The following is a 26,913-nucleotide window of genomic DNA, read 5'->3' as shown; positions in this document are numbered from 1 at the left end:
CTTTGTCCACGGGCTTCTGCACTGTAGTGGAAGCCGGCAGAGTCAAGATGGAGTCAGTCTCAAAGCTGTGCAGGGAGGGCTGTAGGCACTCATGGCCTCTGTTCCGTCTTGATGTGACTTCACCATCCTCAGTTCCATTCCTTTGGGGAGAGACTAGAGTCTGGCCACCAGAGAGGACCCCTCACTTCCTGAATACTCTCATCCTGATTACCAATGCATTGGTGCTCCCTAGCTGGACCCAGACATTTTCAGATTGTCTTGCTAATGTGGCAAATCTCTCTGATTGTAATTTAGATGTAACTGCCCCACCCCCACGGCGCCTAAGAGCCTCCACTATACTCAGTGGCTCCAGCTTGGTTTTCCAGTCCTGATCTCTCCAGCTCCTGCTCTCATAAGACCGAGAAGGGACTTTCATTGCTCTGATAACTGGTCTGAACTAGAAGCATCTGAGGTCAGCAGAGGTCACCCAGACTCAGGGTTCAAACAGCTAATGAGGAGCCTAATGATGTAAGACTCTCGATGTACCCGGCACAGAACAAGGCCTACGTGAGAGCAACGCTAGTTTCGGAACAACACTGCCGGTTGAGGTGAGTTTCCACTCTGCAAGTGTAGTCCTAGCTGTCCGGGTTTCCAGAAGGAAATTCATCCTGGCGGTCACGAGCGCCTGGCCTCTGGAGGCCTGAGAGTGGTGGAGCACTGCATTTGTTTTAATTCCCATCAGAGCTCAGTGGTGTTCAGGAGCAAAGGAGAGCATGGCGAGTGAGCGCGCGCAGCGGCAGGCAGCTAGAAAATTGAAAGACAAGCCGCGAAGTGCAGTGGCCTGGCGTTCCGTCCATTTCCTCCCTAGCAACTTCCCAGGAAACGGACGGTGGTTGCCTCCGATGCTGGGATGATGGATGGCCGCCACACAGGCCTGACCAGGAAAGCGCCCAGCGCCAACCGTGAGGTTGGGAGGTGGCAGGGGTTGGGTAGGATGTGCAAAAGCGGGGGGGGGGGGGGGGGGGGGGGGGGGGGGCGGACGTCACAGCTGGGGCCAGGACGGTACTGTGTGGGGGAGGCACTCTTTGGCTTGCCCAACCCTACTCAGCCTCAGCTTCCCTCATCAGCACAATGGGGCTGTTCTGACACTGCCCACAGGTGCCATGAGTTTCAGATGTTGCTACATGGGTGCATGTGTGTTGGGGGGCTGTGGGTACAGATACTATTCCCTCTTCCCCGTGGGAGGATAGCTGCTGGAGCATAGCCCAGGGCCTACCCCAATTGAGAGTTCCACCTTAAGGTGCAAGGAGCCTTCTGCGGCCGAGTCCCGCAGCCCCCTCCACCCCAGTGACAAATACTAATGTCTAAATCAGCAGCCCGCCCGGCCGGCCCGCCGCCTGCTCATGTTCTTTGCTGAAATGTCACCTGTTCCTATCTAACGATTTGCATAATGCAAAGCTTCTCACTCGTAAAATACAGATTAAGAGGGGAAGCCAGAGTCATTCCGGAACCAGGGAGCCATTTCAAAAGAACGGGGGAGGCACCATGCTCTTAACCCTGTCCCTGCCAGCTGGCTGGGTTTACAAGACACAGTAGTAGGACTGCCCTAATCCAAAGAAAGGGTTGGCAGGTGAGGTCTTTGAGGACTTCCAAGGCCCAGCAGCTGTCCTGACATCTGCTTCCAGACTTTCCTCTTAGCCTGTAGGGATGGCTTTTTTTTTTTTTTTTTTTTTTTTTTTTTTTTTTTTTTGGATCCCTCACAGAGAAAAACTGTATGGGCACCCCCACCCCCAACCCCACCACACACCTAGGATGCTTCTCTGGCTGCCCCTCTCTGGAAGTCTATGGCTGTGGTAACGATCTAAGCTATCATGGGGTTCTCCACCCCTTCCAAATTTTGGTTCAGACTGTGGTCTCAGTACCACTGGTACAAATGCCCCCAGGGAAGACTTAGGTATTCATCCAGAGTTGGGGCCGGTTCAGGACAGGGGTTGTCCCTGCTGTAATCCAAAAAAGCAGCTTAGAGACTCCTCAGTAGAGAGGGTGAGCCAGTATGCCCCGCCCTCTCCCTTCAGAAACCAGAACTGCACATAGCATCCTAGAGGTCTTGCTACACCTTCCATGTTGCAGGGCTAGGCTGGGCACAGGCCTCAGATCCACAGACCTTCTCTTTGAGGAGCTCCTTTGCCGTTGCCTCTCAGTCCAGAGTTCCTGCTCAAGGACTGGGCTGGGACAGGTGTAGGGAAGGGTTACACACAGTCCTGTCCAAGCTTGGGACTCTTGAAAGTGGGGCCATTGGAGACAGCTAGAGCAAGGTGGTCAGAAGGCTGACTCCTTGTTCTAGTTTGCTTTCTGTTGCTGTGATAAAATACAGACCAAAAGCAACTTGGAGGTGAGGGAAAATTCCTGGAGAAGAAATAAAACAAAAAACAGGGTTACTATACTTCACAGGTGGTCTTTCCAGCTTCCACAAGAAAGGCTTATTTTAGATTATAGGTTACACTTCATAACTGATGGCAGCCAATGCAGGGACTGAAGCAGAGATGACGGAGTCATGCTGCTTACTGGCTTGCTCTCCATGACTTGCTCAGTCTGCTTTATGTAACTGACAGGCCTTCGGGCCCATCTGTGGAGGCAATTCCTCAGGCCCCCTCCTTCCCAGGTGATTTAATTTATGCTGAGTTGACAAAAACTAATAGCATATATACTCCTTCTACTGGAGACTCTCACCTAGACACCTCCTCTAGCTTGGACATTCCTTCATCTGGACCCCATATTCCTGGAGATTCCCATATCTGGACTCCCCTCCTGGGGACTTCTGGAAACTTTCCCACTTAGAGTCTCTGCATTTAGAGGCTCCACCATGTGAAGCGTTCTCTCTTCTGGAGACTCCCACACTTGGAGCCTTACCCGTAGTTCAGGCCTCCTACCCTCCAGTCTCACTGTGCTCCTGTCCTTGAGGAGCCTGACTTATCTTCTGAGGGGCTGTGCTCCCCTGTTCTGTCACTTCTCTGGAGGGTCACCAGCCCTGGCCTGGCTCTTTAGCTGTTCCCCTGCTGTCACCGCAGACACAATCCTGGGGACTGCATTTCCGTCATCTCACAGAATCCCATCCAGGTTGGTGTTTGAGGCACTCGCACTTTATAGAAAGGCAACGGAGGCAAGGACTAATTGTGCAGAGTATAGACTGCCAGTGTAGACAGTGGCTCCTCCCTGTATGAGGAAGCAGGCGTTCCCTGCCCCCTCTCCCCCAATAAAGTCTCATTCTTGCTTAAGCATAGTTGGCAGAAACTGTGGGAACATAACAGCCAGTGCCCCTGCAGAGATACCCTGCCTCTCTCTGCAGTTCTGGGCAATTTAAGTGCCTCTCTTCTTGGGGGAATCTATGACAGAAAGCATCTGATGTCCAGACACCAGCCCAACTCACCTTTGCTCTCCATAGACACTCCACCTCTGTAGATATTCCTCTGCTGCATGTGTGCCGACCCCAGCAGTCCTCCCCTGAGCTGTCTTCCTTTGCAGATGTTCCTCCCATAGGAGCGAGTGTTCCTTCCAGTAAGGTTATTCTTCCCCTGCAGATGACCTAAGGCTGGGGGAGGAGGGGATCTGTCTGTCCTACTGTCCTGACTCAGGTGCCTCAGTTATGCACCAAAGTGGTGAATGGGTTACGATTTCTATTCCTTAGGAAGCTCTTGCTTTTTTTTTTTTTTTTTTTTTTTTTTTTTTTTTTTTGGTTTAGTAGCTCATACCTTTAATTCTATTTGAAAAGCAAAAAGCTGAGACAAGAAGGTTATTGTGAGTTCAAGGCTAGCCTGGGCTACAGAATACCCTGTCTCAAAAGAAGAAGAAGAAGAAGAAAAACCTGTCTCCGTTCTGCCTCCGATTTGCTGCTTTCCCTCCTGGCTGCAGGCCAGGCTTTTTCCATGGAGGATTAATGCCAGAGCCATTAGTTGGGTCATAGACACCCTGGCTGCAGACAACTGGTTAAGAGCCTCCAGCCACAGAGCCGTAGCCATTGCTCCCTCCTTCCCTGAGCCATGGTCCACTGTGAGCTGATACCTCTCAGACTCTCAGGAGTAGGCAATATGCCCCAGGCTGCCCTCCCTTGCCCACAGCCTCGGAATAAAGGCCTGGACCCTCAGTACTGCACCTTTACGATCCTGACTCCTTTATCTGATCTCCCTGTGACCACTCTTGGGGCCGATGGATTGTCTGTGTGTGTGTTGCAGGTGGCCGTGTCCCAGAACAAGCATGTAAAGACAGGGTTTGAGTCGGGGTTAAACACATTGCCTCGGGTATGAGGAGCCACTGGCGGGGCAGCTTCCTCCGTAGCCTGCCTGCTGCTGCTGAGTGCTGCTCCCCACAGACAGGCATGACTAGCCAGATCACCCAGGTTCTCCTTATTTCCTCAATCCTTAATTGACCCACTTAGGATTCAGTGGGCACCTGCTGTGCCATGGTGCTGGAAGCAGGCATTCTGTGGGCTCCAACCTGCTCCCCGTCTTACACCCAAGAGGCTCAAGACAAGGATGGCCCCTGTCAGTGGTGACGGGAATGGAATTGTGACTCACAGCATGCAAAGGAGTTTCCTTAATTTTTTTAGGGAGTTCAACTGGGGGTAAAAGTGGGTCCCTGAAGGTTTGACTCAGGAAAGGATTTCAGGACAAGTCAGTGTAAAGCCAAGCTGGAGTTTATGAAAAGATTTTGTTTGTTTGAGCTGGTGTCTCTCTGTGTAGCCCTGGCTGTCCTGGAACTCAAGCTATGGACCAAGCTGGCCTTGAACTCACAAAGGTTTGCCTACCTCTGCCTCCCAGGCGCTGGTATCAAAGGCACTGCCACCACTGCCTGGCTCATTAAAAGATTTTTAATATAGAATTTAAGCATAGAATTTAGGCATGAGAGTTGAGAGGCTGAGTGGTGTTTGGGATGGAAGTAAGGTGTGGGCTTCTTAGTGAGAGTCACAGTTAATTGTTTTAGGGTTAGCATGTATGTGCTGTTGGCCTCTCAAGTCACATCTCAAAGAGGTGCAAAGAAACATCTCCTTTTTTTTTGGGGGGGGGTGCCTACTGTGTTGTGATTCCTGCTGGCAAGAAGCCTCAACTGAACTCTGGAGTGAGGGCTTCTTTACCTTCTCCTGCCCCCATGATGCCCCTTTCTTTTTACCCATTAATGGAATTAGGAGGGGTACTCACAGGCAGAGAAGATAAGCCCAGCCCACCTAACCTTGAGGGACACTGGAGGGAGATGGTAGGAGGGCCTGGGGAGATGGCTTAGCCTTTTTAAGAGTACTTGCTGCTTTCCTAGGCTTGGTTTCAACCCCTTTGGGGATTGAATTACTCTTTCATAGGGGTCACCTAAGACCATCCTTCATATCAGATGTTTACATTATGGTTCATAACAGAAGCAAAATTACTGTTATGGAGTAGCAACAAAATAATTTTATGGTTGGGGGTTACAACATGAAGAACTGTATTAAGGGGGTCACAGAATTAGGAAGGTTGAGAACCACTGATATAGAGGATGAGGAAATCCAACCCCTCTGACCTTCAAGGTCACCTTCACACACACTCAGACACACACAGACACACACACACACACTTACACATAATTGAAAAAGACAAATCTTTTAAAAAGGAGTTAAGAGGAGTCCCTGTGTGGCAAACAGGCGTGCCTGGGGATGTTGGCCCCGATGTGGTTGTATTTGCAGCTGCCTGGGATCTGCTTCCCTAGGTCTTCAGCTCAGTGATTCCTCAGAGTGCCTCCTTTCCCGATACCACACTCCCTCAACATTTCTGCCTGTACAGGTTCTCCGACCCTTTTCTACCTCCTAGAGTCTCACTGTGTCCCTCAGTCATCTTTCCCTTCCCACAGGGTACCATGCTCCTCTTCTTGGGCCCCCTGCCCCCCTCCAGACATGCTGACTGTGGACTTGACCATGGCTATATCCTGCAGCGGTCAGGAGTTACCGCACACAGCTCTGAGAGAGTAGGCACCTGCAACTCCTGCCTCCAGCTCTCCTTCCTCACCGCCCCTGGTCCTGCCCTTACCTGTGGTTCCACCTTCTGACCCCAGAAGCTTTTCATTTTTGCCTTAGTCCTCATCCTTGGGCAGGCCTCTGGGCTGGTGCCCAGCACAGTGTGATGGCCTTGGTTTCTATGGACTAACATGTCGGAGGTATTTTTCTCCCTTGGGCTGTCTCCTGAAACCCCAGCTCAATTCTCCCCAAGTCTAGGCAGGAGGTGCCCAGAGCTTGTTCAGAAGGCACCACGCTTGTTAGGGACAGTGTGGTCTCCAGCTTGTTCTGGTAGTGGCCCCATGGGCAGCCTGGGCGGGGGTGGGGGGTGCTCTGGAAGGGCCAAGCCTGCCAGCCATCCCTCCAGCTGCTGATAAAACCAAGCTAATGGCTTTTCGCTAATGAGAAAAGCTGACTGATTATGACAAATCACAAGGAGCAGCAGGCTAAGCGGTGACACGCGTGCCCCTCACTACCGGGAGGGGCCAGTGCCCCTCCCCCAGCCTGGGATTGGGCCTCAGGTGGGTGGGTGGGTGCTGGGTGCCCCTCTTGCCTGCCTCCCATCCAGAATATTTATCCCCTTACTGCTCACCCACCTCAGTGCTGTTCAGCTCTCTTACTGGTAGGCATGGGGGCTGTAACCATCCATGGAGGGACACTTTGTATGACACTTTGCCATGCATCTGGGCTAGAGGTATCTAAATTTTTCTAAGTTTTAGGCACAAGTTGGCTTGACCTGAGGCTGAAGGCTAGGAGCTTGGGCTTCCCAGGCCTTGGGAAAGACGGGGGAGGGAGGCTAAGGTTCTTATCTCCAGTGCCCTCTTCAGCCTGGAGCAGGGGTAGGACTGCAACTGACAGCATCTTGGGGCCCTGATCTCCATGTGAGACCCACTTAGCTAGAGCGGAGTCGGCTGTCTTGATCATACATCTGTGTTGAGCCTAATACTGCATATATGTAAGCCTGGCCTGAGACCTAGGGTGTAACCAGCAACAGTGGACCCTGGAGAGTTGGTCCAGATACTACCCTGGTTCTGGCCCTTGCTCCACAGGTCACTATTGGGTCATGGATCCTCCTCTGTTGGGAAGCCTAGATATCCTGACAGTTCCTTTCTGGAATCCCCAGCAGAACTTTCTAGAACCTTCCACTCTACTGGCCCCTTCCCAGACTCCTGCCCTCCTCTAGCTTCTTCCACTATTCCTGGGCCAGCTCTGGCTCCAGCTCCAGCCTGGATATTTGGAGGAGATCTGCTTTGGGGAGCCCAAGGATGTGGGGTGACATAAGAGCTGAGGGTTGAGGTGGTCACCCAGAGTGTGAGAAGGCAGGATGGGGTTTGCTGTGTGGAAGGACTTATCGGGACTGCCCTGTCATCCATTATTGCTAATTATGCTGAGCTGGTGGAGGCCACACCTCATGCCCAAGCTTGGGCTAGATGGGCCTCTCTGTCCTTATTGTCCTCTCCCAGGGATGTCTATGGCCGGTGGGAAGGGCCTGGGGTCTCCCTATCGTCCCGGAGCAGGAGCCAGACGTCGAGGACGCCCCGTGATAGATGGAGCATGGAAATTAGTTCCAGAGTTTAACTGATAACGGGAGCCGGCGACACTCGGTTATGGCAGCCCTAATTGATGAGCTCGTTAAGCCCATTATTAGAGAAATTGATTTCAAATAGGCACTTAGAGCGGGAGGCAGGCAGGGAGGGAGCATCGGAGGCAAAGGAAGTCGCGAAAATACATAATGAGGCAAGTAATTTTATAGGTTTGTTTAATGAAAAGCCGAGACAGCGCACTTGCGGCCGTGTGGGTTTTAAACACTCATTTTATGTACTAATAAAACTCCCGGTGGAGGATCCGTTCCTAGGCCCAACCCACTGGCCTCTGCACTGCCCTAATTAATTAATTAACCCAGGCGAGGCGATCAATGAGTTAGTCACGTGGAATCGACACTCAAGTTGTGTTCGTGGGGGTCTGGGCAGTGTGTCCTCAGCCACCTTGGGACCACAGCCCTGTCTGGTCCGGAGTTTTTAACACAAGGATAGATGTATATACAAAGCCATGACAAGGACAGTAGCTTCCACAGTGAGGGGCTGGGCCTGTGAGGACTAAGGTGGAAGCTGTACTGGGAGCTGCCTCACCATGTTATAGAGGGGGCCCTTTACCGAATGTAGTAGTTATGTGACCTCTGATGTCCAGCCCCTCTGGTAGTTGAGACAGCCTTGACTCTGACCTGATCACATGCTCCATGTGTCCTTGGGACTGTTTGGAGCCAGCCTGGAGGTATGTCATACGGTACAGAGAGTCCTACATGGACACGTGGAGTACACATGCTCAGAGATGCTGAAATGGAAATACACAGGCTCCCACAAGGATTCACATGAAAACAGCTGGACCACCTCTTTTCTGAAGCATGCTTTCGGCCTTGGGGCTCAGTGCTTCCAACTCCATTCGCTGCCCGTGGCTGCTCCTCTTAGCTCTCAGGGCCTCTTCACGCCCCACTTGGTTCATCCATAGTGTTCTGCGCATATGCTGATGACTAGCCCCACCTACTCCTCCAGCTACGCTTTCCCGAACCCTGCGCCTCCCAGCTCTTCTTAGACATTCCCAGGCTTCTCATGTCCAATATGACTGAGGACAGATGTGAGTTCTGTCCTCACAACTCCCTCCAAGGGCTTTGTCCCTGTACCAGGACACTCCGCTCTGGGAGCTCCCCTTCCTCTCTTGCCCCTTTACTCTACAGCAATTTCAGCGCCAAGATGTGTCCCCACAGGCCCATTCCTGACTGCTCTTGCTTCCCTTGCCTCCTATACAGCAGTTAGTGACACATTTGTGGTGATTTCTGTCCCATTGCTGACCATGGCCCATAGTGGGGTCTTTGAGGTCCTTCCTTGTCCTCAGTGACCCTCCTTACTCATTCCTCCTACTCTCAGGTTTTTACTTCACTGCCTTTTCCCAGAATGCCACGGTAGCTCCCCGAGTCCCCATGGTTTCCTGCATCACACTGTAGCCCCGCCCATTCTCCATCACTTCCACAGCAACCACTCTCACCCAAGTTGCAGGTGTCCTGTGCTAGGTTGTTCCTGTTGCCAGGTGAAAGCACCAGAAAGTAGTGATGTGTTTGGACGTGTTTGTTTTCTCCAGAGGAGAAGTGGGTTCTGGGCAATGCTCAGTAGTAGCTGATTCACTAAATTTATACAGGTCAAGTCACGTAAGCAGTTCTGCCCACAGAGATGCCACCAGCAATAACCTACATTTCAAAGTTATTAAGAAACTAAAGCATCATCCTGCATGGAGCTGGGAGGCTGGGAGCAGGCAAGGCTCCCAATCAGGTGGTCAGGAGTTTGACACTGAGGGGAAAATCTTTGTGGAGGCCAGATGACCAGCAGAGTGAAGGTGGTCTGGAGACATGGCTTTACTTCTGGGGGGGGGGGGGGAACAAAGAAGGAGGTGCTAGCCAGGTGTGGGATGGAATAAGGGCTGAAACTGAGGCCTGGTCCACACCCAGCAAAGAGGGGTAGGTCCTGGGTGCTGTCCCTCTGGCCTGCTGTCAGACCCTCCATTGGCTGAGCCCCACTCAAAGGCAGTTGTCAGGGCACTTGAGGATTGGTCCTGATACTCAGTGCAATAGAAGTTTAGGGGTACAGCCCCGAGAGAGCAGGGTCACAGCCTGGATTGTCCTTGCCCTACCCAGGCTTGACTTCAGGTAACAAACCATACATAAGTGGCTCCTGAGAAAAATGTTTCCATAGACTGCCCTGACCTGCTCCTCTCCCAGAACAAACCCTTCAAAAGGTGAGGGTCTTATAGCCCACGCCCACAGAGACACATTTACTCCAACAGGACCACACCTTCTAATAGTGCCACTCCTGGGCCAAGCATGTACAAACCATCACATCCACCTATGTAAACTCTACTGAGATTAAAAAGAAAAAAAGCATATGTCAACAAAATTGGGTCGATGGATGGCTCAGCATGTGAGAGCATTTGCTCTCAAGCATGGGAGCCTGAGTTTTAATCCCCAGCACCCATGTGAAAAGCTGCACATGGCAGCACAGGTGGGTAGACAGAGATCCTGAGAATGATTGGTCCAGCTGAAGGATGAGCTGACAGTTCAATGTGAGACTCTGCCTCAAGGCAACAAAGTGTTGACTGATAGAGGAAGATACCCATCATCCTGCTTTGGTCTCTGCAGTGATGTAACATCCTCTGATGGATGCCCTTCTGATGCTCTGCCCTCTCTTCAGACACTTGTGGGACAAAAGACACTGTATCTCATATCCCCACCCAGCTCCTAGGCCTCCATATACTAGGACTTTCCCCAGCAATGTAGGGAGTTTCCTGCCCCAAACTGCCAACTCCGTCCCTCACCCACAGCCTACATAGCCCCAACACACACACACACACACACACACACACACACACACACACACACACAGGCATCTTGGACTCAGCTCCTTAAAGGTCATACTGCCCCGACCCGACCCCTACCCTTCCTGTTTCTACTCTTAGAACCTCCTCATCCCACTGAGTTAGGCATGCGCTTCCCCTTAGGCCCCATGATTTTCTCCCCATTACTTCTGTTTGAGGTGTTGTGATGCCCTGGGGTCATAGCCACTCTTGGTTTGTTTCTGAATATGGAAAAAAGCTCCAGTCCTATATCTCTACAGGGAAGGGTGAGAAAGCATCTCTGATGTTAGGACTCAGATCTTAAATGGCCCCAAAGGTTCATTTGTTAAAGATTGTTTCCCAGCCTGAGGCACCATTGGGAATTGGCAGGAACCACTTGAGAAGTGGAGTCTGCTGGGAAGAAATTAGGTCATTGCTGGATGCTCTTAAAGGGGCTACTGGGGCCATAGAGCCTATTTTCTCTCCTACTTTTTGCTTCCTACCTGTTCTGAGATAAATGGGCACTTCTGCCAGGTGTTCCTGCCCTAAGGTTTTGTACTGCTCACTGCTCCAGCGCAGACCAACAGGGCCGAGCACTCATGGCCTGAAACCTCTTCAACCATGTACTAAATAAACTTTAAAGTAAGTTACGTTGGGTGTCTGGTATGGTGGCAGGAAGCTGACACCTGGACAAGACCCAAGCTCCTGCCCTATCAGCCCACCTCCTTATGCATTACCCCTCCAGTTATCCTCTAGCTCATGCTCAGGTGCTCCATAAGTGCTCCGTCCCTTGTCATCTGTTCTCTAGTCCAGTCCCGGCCAACTGCAGATAGTCTTTGTTCATGCACCCACCTGCCCATTTATTTATTTATGTCCATTTACCCATCTGTCCACTAAACCACAACCATGCCCACTCAGACCAATCTACTCACCCATCTTCCCATCCTCCTGCCTACCCACTACCCAAGTATCTACTCACCTACTTTACACTAATTTATCTTCTCCATTCCTCCAGCTAACTATCCATATATCCATCTAGACACTCATGCATCGATCTATTTATCCATTCATGCTTCTAACCACCTAAGCATCTATGCTTGCATCTGTTCGTTCAACCATCCAAGCATCTGTGTACCATCCATCTGTATTAACTATCTAAACATCTATGCATCCATATAATGTAATAGCAGATGTACCATTCATCTGCTTGTCTATCCATCCATATACCTAGTTAGCCAGCTTTGTATCATCCAGCTATGCACCATCCATCCACCCATCCATTCATCTAATCATCCATATACCTGGTCATTCAGCCATGTACCATCTATCTATCCATCTAAATATCTAAGCATTCATTCATCTAACCATTCATCCACTAATCCATTCATCTAATATTCAACTACTCATCTGTGTATTTGGCCATACATCCATTCTATATCCATTCTTCTATTTATCCCTATATTGGTTTATCCATTTACCATATAACCATCCATTTATTCATCCACTCATTCACAGTCCACCTATTCATCAGCCTTTTTTTCTATCTATGAATCCACCTACCTTTCATCCATCCATGTACCATGTGGTTTGCCATCTCTTGACTCATCCATCTATGCATGCATACATGCATCTAGCCAGTCAGCCATGCATGCAAGCATGCATCCATCCATCCATCCACCCACCCTTTGAACCACTAGTGCGAGGCAGTTTTTTGTCAGTGTGCGGTCACTGTAGTAAATACTGGAGATAGTCAACTTATGGAAAAGAACAGGCTTATTTGAACTCACAGTTTTGGAGGTTTTAGTCCATGATCTGTTGGCGCTGTTGCTTTGGCCTGCTGTTGCACACTGAGGAGTAGAGTCGAGGCAAAACTGCTTACCTTATATTTGTGGAATAAAAAAGAGAAAGGGACCAGGATACCATAGTCTCTTTGAAGGAACATCCTCAATGAAACTTCTCACTAAGTCCCACCTCTTAAAGGTTCTACCAAACAGGGACTAAACCTTTAACACATGGGGGAGGGTTCTAGATCCAAACTATAGCTCTACCCTCCTATCACCTGCCCACCTACCAACTCCTACCCTGCATGAGTTAGCCAGTCATTGTTGACTCCACTGCTTTCTTGATTAACCATTATCATCAACCCTCTATGCCCCAGCTTCTTATCCCCAGGCTAGATATTCTCCATAGCCACATGTGATCCATCCTTGCTGTGTGCTGCCAGCTCAGGATGGGGGAGTGCTGAGACATCCAGGCAGTGTCCACTGGACACACAGATGGGCTTGTTAGTGGAACGAACTGTCAGGCACAACAAGGAGAAAGCTCGATTTGTAAACACTGGTCAATATGAATTAGTGCCATCGGGATGGATTTGGGACTAAATTGGACAATCACACTGGCTGCACCCAGAGCCCAGCAACAATAGGTAAATTAGGTCGTCATTAAATTATCATGGAGGAAAACCGCACAATCGGCAGCCGCGCTGGTAGAAAGATGACAGTTATTTACAAAAACCCTGCTGTTTGCAAATTTGTACAAAATTATTTGTTCCAAGAGGAGGATTATGGAGCTATCTGCACATCATCTCTGCCTGAGATCCTCAGCTTTGCATATTAACTAATGTCTGTGCTTTAATTGGAAATAGAACAGGCCAAATTGTAAATCGCTCTTCTGCCATCTGTCTCTGTCTCTACGCTTGTCCTCAAGAGAGGAGGACATAGAAGAAGCAGATGGATGGCTGGACAGAATTGTCTCCTCTCTCAACAGAGTCTAGACCTAACCCTCACTTACTGCTGTTCTCTGATACTGGCCAGAGCCACAGCAGCTCAGTTGGTAGCTTACAAGTGTAAATTGGCTGTAAGTGGGCAACGGGCGGTAGACGCTTACAGAGTAACAGAAGGCTGTCTTACGAATAAGGAGGCTTAATAAATAGGTCGTCTTCGATAGGCCTGGCCACTAAAGAAAAGAGGGCAGCAAGTGAATAGGAAGGGATAGTAACCGTGGGGCTGCGGCCAGGTCACACCTTGTAAACATTAGGTAACTGCTCCCTGCATCAGATGGTCTAGGAGTCCTGGAAGAGTCATCGAAGTGCCCAGGGGGCATCAACAGCCACAGAGAGTGCCAGGTAGAATGCAGCCTATGGTTCTAGTTTGCTGTTCTTAGTGGGTGCACTTCAACTGCCTATGACCCCAGCTCTCCTTGCTATGGGTTTGTGCTTGTGGACTTAGTTCAGACCAGCAACTGGGTCTTTGAGTAGCCAACACTTGAGCTGACATGTGGGTAGGGGCAGCACTGTTTTTCACTGGGCAGGTTTTTAAAACTTGATTTAATTATTTTGGTGTGTCCTGTGCTAGCACGGGAGTACAGATGCAGCTACAGCTCATTTTGGGGCAGCTGGGGCTCAAGGGACAGTTGTATCATTTCCAGTTATGACAGCTGCTGCCACCGCCATGCTGCTTCCTTGGATTTGCAGGGGAATTACAGACCATGCTCCCAGTTGTCATCCTCCAGTGTCAGGGCTCCTTGAGGACTCTTGGGGTAGCTGGGATTCAGGGGAAGGATGTTTCTTTCTTCTCATCCACTGGGTTGATTCAGAGAACAACCTGACTTAAAAGTAGCTATAAGCTGGTGGTTTCTGCTGAGTCCCTGTCACAGGCTGCTCAGGCCACAGCTAATCCTGTCACAGCCTGGAGGGGCAGCTGTGAGTCCCTTTGAGGGGAATCCCGTTAAAATACCAGTGGTCACAGTGAGAGTGCTTACCTGTGCTTGTGACTCTGTATCCCTGTAACATCTTATCTTCATCCTAAGTCAGCTCAGCCTCCTGTACCAGCAGGCTGTGCTGGACACCTGTTCTGCAAGCAGAGGCCTTTCCTAGGCCCCCGCCCCACAAAACCACTTCTTCTTACTAAAAAGCCAGATTTTTTTCCCCTCCTATTTGTGCAGCTTTTAATCCATAGGAAGTCAATTTTCCACTCATATATTAGTTTATTTTATATTTTCAAATTGATTCTACTATACATTGATTTCCTGTTGTGGGCATTGTGTCCTGAGCGCGGATTACGCGTTTAGGAGAAGCGGATACTCACGGCTCATAAAGGTTCTTCCATGCTGGAGAGCTCTTATCTTGAAAAGGGAGAGTCCAATTTTATTGAAACAGCTAAAATCCCACTTAATTGAATTTTTTCCCTCTAAGATGTACAAGCTTAGAGACTTTTGCTTTCCAATTCAACTCAGGCTCTGCGGTGTTTAAATTTCCGAACCTATAAAGACCTTTATGAAAAAGACCGTAGGAATATTGTGTTTCTGAGCCAGCTCGGACGGCTGGTGGGGGGGGGTGGGGAGTGTCAACCCGCTGTGGAACATCTTGTGACCGAGTGCCTTTCACACCTATTTTCTGCAGCCTGCTTGATGCCCTGCCTAGCTCCTGACAGTGCTGTACCCGAGGGGCAGAGAAGGATCTGGAGCCCCTGGCAGGGTACAAGCAGAGGGACCCTATCTTCCTCACCTCCCCCATCAGGCCAGCAAGAAGCCTTCTGACCTTCTTCACTTGGTTGGATGTAGAGGATACTTGGCCCCACCAGCTCTCTGCAGGGAAGCTTAGCGATCCTCCCTCTCATTCCCACCTTAGTCTAGGGATCCGGTCCCACTCCCTGGGCCCGGACTGTTGAGACTGAGCTGGACTTTGATTACAGTCTCTGATTTGCAGTCCCCTATCTTGTGCCAACCCCAGTTTCCTGCTGGGAGCACAAGGCCAGTAGCCACTGTGCTCAAGACTTCAGAATTGCAGACCAAGCTCTTTGGGGGGGGGGTACCTCCAAACCCAGTCCTGCTGCAGGCCATGCTGTATCCAGGGTAGAATGGCAGTGGGTGTGTTTAGGCCTGAGTTCTGGGTGGGACCTTCATTGCACCTGGCTGGACTTGGGCCTCTCTGCTGCCATCTGCTGATTAGTATGTATGAGTTACTCTGATGGGGCACCTAGATCTAGGGACCCTTTGGAATAAGATGTAATATTGGACTCTCAGGCTGCTTAATATAGACACCCTCTTTTGGGGACACCTGAAGGCATAGGGACCCTTGTGCTAAGGGTTAAGAGAAAACCTGGGGTGAGTCTGGGGACTCTGTATGATATTGTCCTTGGGGCAAACTTTCCAGGCTGGCTACCTCTTGGCTCTTGCAGCCATGCCCAGCGTGGCCACCTATGGTAACACATGCCACTCAGGGCTCAGGCTTCTCCATCCTGTCCCCTGCTCATGTGGCCTCCCAGGTCTTCAAGGCCTAATTCCAAGCTTGGGTTGTGACATTCCTTCCCACCCTCTCCTGACTTCCCAGACTCTTTGCTGAGTCAGTCCAGCCTAGGGCCTAAATACCTAAGCCTGGCTATGGCTGGTGGGGCCTGGGCTAAGGAATGGGTTCCCCAACTTTGAAGTGCATATTCACTTGTCTCCTGAAGTTTCTTGTTTAACCCCACACTCCAATACCTAAACATACTAAGGCAGGTAGCCCACCTCTAAGGGTGGCCCCATCATTTGAGATAGGTGGGAGTCCAGACTTGCCCCACCTCTGGAGCTACACTGCCCTTCTCTCCCACCCCCCCCACCCCCCATTTGGTGGTGGTTCTAAGATAGGGGTCTAGCCTGGCTCTGGGTGATGCACTAGCCAGCTTACTCTGTGTGTAGCTCCCAGATAAGGGGCCTGGCCTGTTTCTATCCCTCTTCAGAGTACCCCTGACCATCAGCCATGCCTTGGGCAGTGGTGCTCTGTGCCCAAGGGGCTATCTCTTTGTGGGAGCCCCCAGCCAGCCTGATGGGTTGCCTGATGCCTTTTCACACACAGTTGCCATGATGGCAGCTTAATGTGCTCTGTAACTGGAGATGCTCTGTCTGTACCTGCAAAGTGGCTAATGGAGAGAAGCAAAGGGCAAGCAAAGAGTCTGAGGCCCTGGGCCTGCCCACTCCTTAGCTGCCAGCACTTCAGCTCACCCGAGCTTCAGAGAGATCTTGGGGGATTCTTCAGGGCTTGGGGCAGCAGGAAGTAGGGTGGGTAGCCTCAAGTGGCTGCTGGTTTCTGTAGGATGTCTGCTGCCTGGTTTTGGGTGGTGGGGGATTTGGAAGGATGTTTCTCCATGGGCCACACTCTGTAGAGTCTTTTCTTCAGTAGGATTCTGTGGTCCCCTTATGTGTTCATTCACCCGGTACTTTCAAAATAGCTGCTCTGACTTCTTTCAGAATGTCCCAGTAGGGTCTTGGGGACTGACTCCTTCCAGGACTGGAGGGACACAGAAGAGGGGTAGTCCGCTCAGCCATTGCTGGACTTGAGGTTGGGGCCTCCTGAGGGAGGTAGTATTGGCCGTATTTCTAGGGGATCTGGGCTTGGCTTGCATTGTCCAGCTTAGCTGCTTCAAGAGTATCAGTCTGGAGAGTGGTGGACAAGGGAGTCCCCGAAGAGCAGGCCTCTCTGTCCTCTTGGGGTACTTCATAGGGAAAGGGCCTACTGAGGAGTGTCCTGCTGAAGGGCCAGCATGACTGGTGAGTTCTCAGGGAGTGCCAGGTATGTAGGGTCTCTGAGGATTTGGGGACAGTGCACGGATCCTGAATTAACTCCTCCTGCCTTCTGCCACTGCCCAGAATCTCTGGAACATGGATGGAGGGAGAATATGAGGGGAGCCCAGCTTTTCTCTAGCTGGTGCATGGCCTAGCAGACCTTAGCACCCATTGAAATTTTAGTGATAGGCCTCGCAGTAGCAGAGACCTGGGAATCAGTGGCTCCTGTAGTAATGGACGTCCCAACCTGACTACAAGCACCATTCTGGTGTGTACCTCAGATCATCCTGTCATAACCTCTGACTCCTTCTGGGTCTTTTGGGTTATCTCAGTAGACTGTGCCAATGTGCTTATGTGCCCCCTGTGCTGGGGACAATGTGTCAAGCTAGTGTCTGAGTGCAGGTGCTCCCTCAAAAGGAGTAAGCTGCCATAGGGACTTGAACTTAGCCTCCTAGAGGGTACCAGGGAACTGTTCTGTGGATCCTTGTTACCAGGGCTGGGGTGTGCAGTGTGTGGTGCATCCAGCAGATGGCGGAAGGCCATGGAACCTCTACCCCACCTTCACCCCTCCCTCCGCCTGGGTCCTCTCCCTTCCTGTGCCTGACAAGCGAGGACTACCCACAGTCACAGCACATTTTAATAGTGGAATGTAATTCCTGGGCAGCAGAAAAATGAAAGTGAGCAGTCTATGAATTATTGCAAGTGCACTCAATCTCCCAGCCGAGCCGAGTCCTGGGCTGCAGAGCCTTTTCTTCTTGTGTTTAAGTTAGCGTGGAAGATGAAATAGTCACAGGAACGCACTGGCCACTCGAACCTGTTATTGCTAGCTGTGTGTCTCCTATAAATACGGTTCTGATTTATAAGCTTGCTCTGCTTTATAAATGGAAAACCCAGAAATGCCTTCAGGAACAGCTTTCTGGAGCCGAGATGTCCCTGAAGGTGCACTTTTGGCTGTGAATTCCAACCTCCTGGGGAGGGAACTATGGAGTGACTGCCTTCTGTGGGTCAAGGACTGAAGTTTGGATTTGGGGTTAAGACCAGCACTTGGTGCTTGTCTGAACATGGCTCCCAGAATACAGAGCATTGTGTAGCACCTAAGACCTGGGAACAATCCTGACAGACAGTGAGTTACTGCAAATGGAGTGAAACAGTGAAACTCCAGGAAACGACAGTGTTCACCAGTATGTCTTTTGTCCTTAGACAGAAGGTGGCATTCAACAACCTGAGGCCTGATGGGCACTGAGACCTTCCCCCAGCCTAAAACTTTTATTTTTAAAAAGTGTGGAAGGTGGTGGTACTAGTATGGTGTGCCTTCAGAGGTTGGAGTTATCAGGTCCCCTGGAGCTGGGGTTGTGACTTACCTGACACAGGTTCTAGAAACTGAACATTGTAGCATTTCCTACAATTTGTGTATACGTACAAGAGCAGTGCGTGACTCACCTCCATCCCGTCCTAGCTTAAGTCCCACAGATACCCCTGATTGCCATCTGTGAACATACTGGTCTTCACCCCCAACAACCTACCTCAGAGAGCACACCAGAGTCAGGCAGGTCTGTCCTGAGAAGAGGGTAGAAAAATTGCAGTCCCTCCCCCTCAGGTCTATTCAGACATAGGAGATGACTCTCTAGGAGCATGAGGCAGTGCCCAGTATGGTTGGGATACACTCCGGTAAACTGAGCTGCACCCCAAAGCCAATAGGACTCAGAGTGTGCAAGCACCACCAGGAGCAGCTGGCCTCCGAGTGGGCATTGAGCCACACCGGAATTGTAAGTGGTGGTGTCCAGAATGCCTGGAGCTACCAGCCCCTTATGAACAGTTCTTCTGGGACATTAAGAGCTCATAGGAAAATATATTTGGGGTTAAAGGGAAGAAGGACTGGGAAGAAAATATCCTCATTTGACTTGTTCTGTGTCATTCAGGGAACTTGGGCTCCTTAATGAAAACCAGCTCTGGGTGATGAACCAGAAAGCTACCAACTATCAGGCCAGGTCAGTAACTCCCCAGCTACAGACACTGCGGTTTCCAGGAAATGTTACACAGTAGTGTTCTTATGTCCTTCAAGAGCCTGTAGTGCCATATCCAGCCAGCAGCCATGGGTTAGAAGCATGGCCCTGGAGACAACTTTAGCAAAGTAGGGCTGACTTCTGCTCAGGATGCCTTGAGTGGAAGTCTATAGCTGTCTTGCCAGGAGAGGCTGGCTCTACCCTACTGCTCCAGCAGGGCTGCTAGCTATCCTCATGCTTATTGAACAGAAAACATTCACACAACAATGGAAGTATGATTTAGCCTCAAGGCTGGTCGGGGGACAAGATTCCCTGCATTGGAAAAGGCTCTAATGACCATAAGAGCCAGGTTACTACCACTAACCATGTAGGCAGTGGAGAGCACACAGTTCCATGGGGTGTCTGAGCCACACAGTCCAGGGAAGGATGACAGGCAGTCAAGTCCTTCCCCACACCATGAAGACAGACCACACTGTGGGATGCTGCTCACCAGAGGCACTTTTTGCACCCAGAACTAGCCTTCAGAACTCTGGAGGCTGGGGGCTGGGGCCAAGTTCAAGGGACTCTGCTGGAGGAAGCTGGCAATCCCTGGTTTGTAGACACATCACTCCAACATCTGTCTTCACGTCTCCATGGATACCTATGTTCAAATGTTCTCATGGGTCTGGGGGTTAATAACAGGTGACATTTTAATTATTGTTCTTCAAGGTAGGGTCTTACTATGTAGCCCCTCTAATTCAGGGCTTCCTGCCTCTGTAGCTAGAATGTTGGGGTTATAGATATGCACCAGTACAATAACTTTTATCTTCAAAAATTTTAAATGCTTTTTTTTTTTTGTTTTGTTTTGTTTTGTTTTGTTTTGTTTTTCGAGACAAGGTTTCTCTGTGTAGTCCTGGCTGTCCTGGAACTCACTCTGTAGACCAGGCTGGCTTCGAACTCAGAAATCCGCCTGCTTCTGCCTCCCAAGTGCTGGGATTAAAGGTGTGTGCCACCACGCCCAGCCTAAAATGCTTTTCATTCCCAACTATGAACTATTTCCAGGAAGTGTATAAAACCTTATTCCTTCCTGTGTGTTTCTGGCCTGTTAACAGAGTTCCTTCCACACTGTTAACAGCACAGGTGAGGTGCAGTTTCTTCAGTGCCTTGCAGTTGCCTTCAAGCTGGGTCATTCCTACTCTCTCGAGGCCTTTGACCAATGTGAAGGGTGCAGAAGGTGAAGTGTGAGTTCAGGGCAGGACTCGACAGAAGCAAGGCTCATCCTCTGTTAGCATATCATGGGCAGGGGTATGGTTTCTGTGAATTCAGCTCTGACTTCACCCACAATGACACTGTCCCAGGTGACCAGGCCTTGGAAACTCAGCAGTGTCCCAGGGTGCAAATGGCTAGCCTCAGTAGCAGAACAGTGGAGTGGAGATCAGTGTGTCAGCTTTGCTGTGAAGAATCTATATCTAAGGGGGTATGTATATAAGGGGTGTGTATATAAGGTGTGTATATAAGGGGATATCTTTGGGTTTTCTGATTGCCACTCTTAGTAGCTCACAGTACCCTTTTTTTTTTCCAGTCTCATGTGGGCACTGTGAGTGGAAAGAATGACCAGTTTGTCTAACTTGTGAGGATATAGATGGGTGTGGAGGCAGACAGGTGAGTAGTGGACAGGTGGGAGTGGACACAGGTGGGGAGGCAGGCAGGTGAGTAGTGGACGGGAGGGAGTGGACACAGGTGGGGAGGCAGGCAGGTGAGTAGTGGACGGGAGGGAGTGGACACAGATGGGGAGGCAGGCAGGTGAGTAGTGGACAGGTGGGAGTGGACACAGATGGGGAGAAAGGCAGGTGAGTAGTGGACAGGTGGGAGTGGACACAGGTGGGGAGGCAGGCAGGTGAGGATTCCTTGGGCTCATGTCACATCACCGTCAGAGGGCCTTGTCTCAGGTTGGATCTGTCTGGCCTTGTACAGCAGCTCTTAAGGACTGTCCACCTCTGTGGCTTCCCTTCTAAAACTATAGGAGCAATATTCTCATATCAAACACAAGCTAAGGCCTCAGGGAACCTGCTTTGTCAGGATTTCTACTGCTGTGATAAAACACCAAGACCAGAAGCAAGTTGGGAAGGAAAGGGTTTATTTCAGTACAATTCCTAGGTCACACCCTATCACTGAGGGAAGTCAGGGCAGGGGGCTGGACTAAAGCACAGGCCATGGAGGAGTGCTACTTACTGGTTTACTCCCCATGACTTGCTCGGCCTGCTTTTTCATGGCACCCAGGACCATCTCCACAAGAGTGACACCAACCACAATGGCCTGGGGCCTCCCACTTCAATCATCAATCAAGAAAATGCCCCATGGGCCAGTCCGTTGGAGACATCTTCTCAACTAAAGTTCCCTCTTTCCAAATGACTCTAGCTTGCATCAAATCAACATAAAACTGAAAAGTCAGTGTGGCTGGAAGTCAGAGTGTCCTGCTGGCCTGAGATGGGGTTTGCTTGTCTTAGGAGACTTTGTTGGAGGGCTTCACCTGCATCTTCCTCCTGAGGCTCTGACAGAATCCCCCAGTCTGGTTAAAAGCCACGTGAAACATCTCTTTTCTCATTGGCGATTTCCTAGGGCACTAGTTTGCATGTGTGTAGGATGAGATAAGTCTGAAGCACAGGGTTAGCTGGTCTGCACACACTCCTAGTTGGTGACAGGCTGGAGAGTTCAGGGCTACCTTTGTCACTCTAGAGCCCCAGCTGACACTGTGGCTCTGGGGGTCAGCTAGGGAATTGGGTCTGAGCTACACTGGACCTCCCAGTGCCCTGTGATGAGCTGTCATGATTGTTACACCCTGGTGAGTCCTGGGCAGTGGGGAGGGGTGACTGTCACCCTTCCCAGCAGTCAACAGCCTCTTCCATTCACAGGTCTTGAGGAGGGACGAAGGCCTTCAAAGGCTGGAGAGAAATCAGAGTGGGAAGCTGGTGACCATGTAACTGTGTGCATGTGTTCCCTGCCCCTTCCCTTACAACATCCACCGACACTTGAGATATATGGATATAATGCAAAATGCCTGTCTATTCAATAAAATAGTACACAGTCCTCACAAGAAAAAAAAAAGTATGCCTCCACATGGGCAAACCTAGAGGATAGCACACTGAAACAAGCCAGGCACAGAGGGTCATATGTAACCTGGCTCTTCTGATATGTGAAGGGGCTGTGGGTGGGGGCAGGTAGGCTTTGTGCTGCTAGGAGAGAAATGTCAGATTTGACAATGGTTGTCAAGGCTAGCGTGTGATAATATCACAAAGTTAAAGATAACATGGTTAATTTTGGACTGCATGAATTTCACTTCAGACAGAAAAATGAAATAAAATAAATCCAACTGTTGATGAGGAGGAAGTCCTGTGGGTTTGCAGGGTTGCAAGTCAGAGAAGAGGCTATTTGAAGGGCTCTTCTGATCTCAGAGTCCCAGACAAAGGCCCTGCTGCTCTGGAGGGCAGGGTAACATACTGGTGGGAACTAGGAGAGAGGGGAAAGTTCCTAGGGGCCATGGCAAAGTTCAAGGAGGGGCATTGCCTGGGTCCGGGTTCCCATCTGTGGAGGCAGGTTGTTGTCATTGTCCTTGCTTTAGAGATGTCCCATGTGGCATAGCAGCAAGTAAATGACAAAGGACTCTCAGGCCTACCAAGTGTGAGCCGGGATCCTGCAGCAGCGCAAAGAATCTTGGGAGTCTTCAGAGTCGCTGGCGGCCATTCTCCTCTAGCACTGGACAGGGTGGGAATGAACGAGTAAGTGAATGGATGAATGAATGAATGAGCAGAGAGCATGTCTAGCCCTCCATGGCCTTGGTGGCAAAGGACAGCACAGGTGGGTGGGTCAGCAGGTGGCTGTGCTGTGTACTATGGTTTTCCAGGGCTCTGAGCCCCGCCTGATGCCTGCCCTCTTTGGGGAACAGCCTGTTAGGATAATGGCCCTGCACTGAAACCTTCCTGGGCCCCTCGTGGCATGGCCCTCCCCAGGGCCCGCCACCAGCCGACACCAAGTAATGGAGCTCTGACGGGGAATAACTCCAGGCTGAGCTAATCGAAGCTGAAAAGGTGGAATCAGCGTGCGTCCCACCCTTTCGCCAGCTTCATCAATCCAGCTAACTGGGTTTGAGCTCCCGCCCGAGCTATGTTCTGCAAAGGGAAATTAATGTGTAGGACATCTGAGTCCAGGCGGCTGGGCAGCAGTGAGCGCTTAGGCAGGGTGGCCTCTAAGGCCGCTGCGCCCACTGCCCCGTGGTCTGGGGAGGGTAGTCGGTTCCCCTCCCCACTACCAATTCAATTACCAGTGGAGCCGATGCATATTCAGCCGGACACCAGGGTGGAAGGGAGGGCCCCAGACAAAGGAATCTGTATTTACCCAATAATAAGTTCCATTTGGAGGAGGTTTGAAAACAATTCCCCGTCACATTTGTCCCTGTCAGATCACATTATTCACAAATGAAGTTCACAAAGTATCAATTCAATTTCAATGAGGCCCGGCTTGCAGGGCTCCGCTGAATTTAGCCCATCCCGCGTTGGGGGGGGCCTGCGGGTGCCCGGCAGTCAGAGGTAATCAAAGGCAGGCGCTACGGTAACACTTTCCATTTCACCCCCTTTGTGCACATCTGTTCCTGGATAATCCCATTTTCTACACTTCCAAATCATTGAAGATGGCGGGAGGCCGGCTAGCCTCCGGGGTGCAGTGCCCACCCCCTGGGCTGAGGCAGGGCCCACAAGGCAGCATCCTAGTTCCAACCTCCTGCTATTGCAATTCAGGCCCAGCTCTGAGCAGGACTTCTCTGCCAGTCCCCCACAGTAGGGTCCCAGGCACCTAGGAGACTCCAAGAAGGACATTCCTGACTCACTAATGCAATCCTAGTACCCCATCCCTTTTTTCACCTAGGTACTGACACCAGGTCTGCTTGTCCCCTCCAGGGTCCTTTCCTTTCCAGACAAAGGGGAGAAGGGATGGATGTTCCTCAGACTCATGAGTCAGCCCAGATTCCCAGGTCCAAGGCTCCAGTATCCCCACCTTGGGTCTCTAAGCCATGTGTAGAGACTTTGAAGAGGGCCTAGAAAGGGCAGGGCTAGGACAGGGTTGGGGGGACTCTCTGAGGCCAGGCCCAGTGGCTGGCTAGTTCCTGGCAGGGCATGTCCTGGCCCTTTCCCAGGCAGGGTAGTGTCTGGCTGTGTGGAGCCTCACCTTTGCTCAGGCTCTCCCTCCCCTCCCTCCTTGGCCTTACCCCAGCTGCTCATAGCTTTTGCTTTTGTATGTTCCCATGGTGGGGCCTGTTTCCTGAAAAGTGCCTCACTAGGCAGAGCACACAGTGCCACCCGTAACTCTGGGTACACAGCTGTAAGCAGGAAGTGGTCTGGCCAGTCTTGGCTCCAGAGACTCAAATGTCAGGTCAGAGACTGCCTTCCTTAGCCCTCTGAGTGCCTCGGTGTGTCATCTGAGATAGCCACCCACCTTAAAGTGATCTAGCTACTCACCACACCATTCTGGGCCTCAGTTTCCCCACTGGTAAAGAGAATATACAAGTTCTCCTAGTGTTGTGTTTGGGCCATTACAAGCTGTTGTGTCAAGAATAGTCCATGATTTTGAATTATAAAGAATTTACCAGAATAGGCTGGGCATGGTGGCACACACTTTTAATCTAATTACTCAGTAGGCAGTACTCTGTGAGTTCAAGGCCACCCTGCTCTACATAGCAAGTTCCAGGCCAGCCAGAGATTTATAGTGAGACCCCATCTCAAAAAAAAAAAAAAAAAAAAAAAAAAAAAAAAAAAAAAAAAAAAAAAAAAAAAAAAAAAAGACCAGATCAGAATTGATAAAAGCTTTAACAAAGCAGACCAGTAGGATGCTTAGTGGGTAAAGGCTCACTGACAAGCCTGGCAGGCTGGGCTTGATCTGCAGAACCTGCACAGAGGCATGCACACAGACAGGGACACACAAAGTCATGGAGACAGAAATAAAACATAAGTTTTAAAGTTTTAATAAGACAGACACTACAGGCAAACAGGATGGGAAACTTCTCAGAGACAGGGAATCATGTCCTCCAGGGGAGATGGAGTCCTTTTACAGTGAGGTTACCTGGCAGCTCTTTCTGAGCCACTTGAGTGGATCCTGGTCAAGAATGCAGCCATATCCTATATGGTGGCACAGGCCTTTAATTTGGGAGGGGGAGGCAGGCAGATGTCTATGAGTTCAAGGCCAGCCTAGTCTACATAGTGAGTTTCAGGCCACACAGAGATACATAGTGAGACCCTGTTTCAAACATGTACACATATACAGAGACATGCAAAACCAGACAGAGACAAAAAGAAAGCAGCCCTCTGTCTTTAGGTGGTAGTTAATTCATGGAATGCCATCTGAGGTGGGGGCACCAGGGATGTTTGGAGGCAGGCTCAGTTGTTTGGCTGAGAGGACGTGGATCACTCAATCAGGCTCCAAGCTGTCAGGGTTGTTCCGTTTACATTTTACTTTGGGTCCTTTATATTTTTTGTTTCTTTTTCTTTATATGAGTCTTACAAAAAGACTTTGGATTGAAAACAAGCCTAGACCAATGGGTTGCAACCTACGGATCGACCATTTGGGGCCTGAATGACCCTTTCACTGGGGTTGCAGATCAGATGTCCTGCCTATTAGATATTTATTTACATTATGACTCATAAAATAGCAAAATTACAGTTATGAAGTAGCAATGACAATAATCTTATGGTTGGGGTGTAACATGAGGACTGCAGCATTAGGCGGGCTGCGAAGACTACTGGAGTCTATCCAGAAGTCTGAATATAGAACCTCGCTGGGTGTTGGGAGGGGCTTGGCCCCTCTCCTCAGCAGCCTCTTTAGTATGGCAGGGCAGAGCCCATGGCATGCAGTATAGACCAGAGACACCACACCCCAGGCCAGTATGTTGCAGGAAAGGAGGAGCTGTGTACACTGGATTTATCAGCACACAGCTTGAGGTGTCTGGTGGAGGGGCTGACACCCTGCGTAGATGCATAGGCACTTGGCTGTCCTTACCTGCCAAAGTTACAGACTTAATCACTAGTTTGGATACATCTGTGCCTTTGGAGTTGGCTAGAGTGTGTACACACTTGTACAAGTGTGCATATGCATGTGTTAACATACTGTAAGGGGGATGTACATGTTTATGAGTGCATGTGTGCATATGTAGATAGGCAGATAAGACTTAGCAGTGTACAGGCCCACCTGGTGCACACAAATGGGCACATGCTCTGTGGCCGTGCATGCGTGTGCACACATGTGTGTGGTTTGGCTTTCCTGTCATCCCTTTCAAGAAACCACACACAAAAATATCTGTGATGACTTCTCTTGGAGTTTGGGAGCTCAAGGACCCGTGGGTGGTGTGTTCTTCTGCTTCTTGCAATGAGCAGAATTAACTGCCTGCTGGGAAAAGAATGGCCTCATGCTCCTGGAAATTGCAGTTGAGGGCCATTGCTGATTGATCTACACTCTGTCCAGGGTCCCTAAGATTCCTGCTGGGGCAGGGACAGGCTCCCTACCTATGTGATACAAAGCTTATCGGATCTGTCAGGGACTCTGGCCATTGAAATGGGAGATCTGTGTTTTATAGCTTTTTTTTTTTTTTTTTCAGTGAAAGCTAAACTATCTCTGTTGTTTACATTTGGTCCCATCTCACCATGAGCCACTAGGAGGGTCCTGAGACAGGGAGGAGTCCTTAGTAGGAGTTGAGATATTGTCTCATCTCTGCATCTGTGGGCATGTGGCTGTGGCCGCTGACCTGCACTGGGTGGCCATCTGCTCTTGGACCATATCTCTCCACTGTAGAGGGTACAGACAGGTCTAGCCTGGTTAGACATGTGGTCCTCCATCTGGAACTATGCCGGAAGCTGGGGTCTTACAGTTGGGGGTCTCGGGGAGAGAAGAGACATGGGGATGAGGGCTTCTGCAAGCCTTGGTCTGTGCTAGTTCCACTAACTCCACAGGGAGTGCACCCCTGTCTCACTTCAACTCCATGCC

General features: G+C 50.3%; 1 long non-coding RNA gene across 1 annotated transcript; it reads left to right on the top strand.

Moving 5' to 3' along the window:
* The first annotated feature begins 6,571 nt into the window (after positions 1-6,571).
* LOC143442964 (uncharacterized) lies at positions 6,572-20,555 on the top strand. The gene is made up of 3 exons (XR_013111589.1): positions 6,572-6,686; positions 18,829-18,897; positions 20,474-20,555. It is a non-coding gene; the product is annotated as an uncharacterized LOC143442964 (long non-coding RNA).
* The last annotated feature ends 6,358 nt before the right edge of the window (positions 20,556-26,913 follow it).

This window comes from Arvicanthis niloticus, chromosome 7, assembly GCF_011762505.2.
Source record: "Arvicanthis niloticus isolate mArvNil1 chromosome 7, mArvNil1.pat.X, whole genome shotgun sequence".
Classification (NCBI taxonomy): domain Eukaryota; kingdom Metazoa; phylum Chordata; class Mammalia; order Rodentia; family Muridae; genus Arvicanthis; species Arvicanthis niloticus.
Note: the sequence above shows the minus strand (reverse complement) of the source record. Positions and strands in the feature narration are given on the sequence as shown.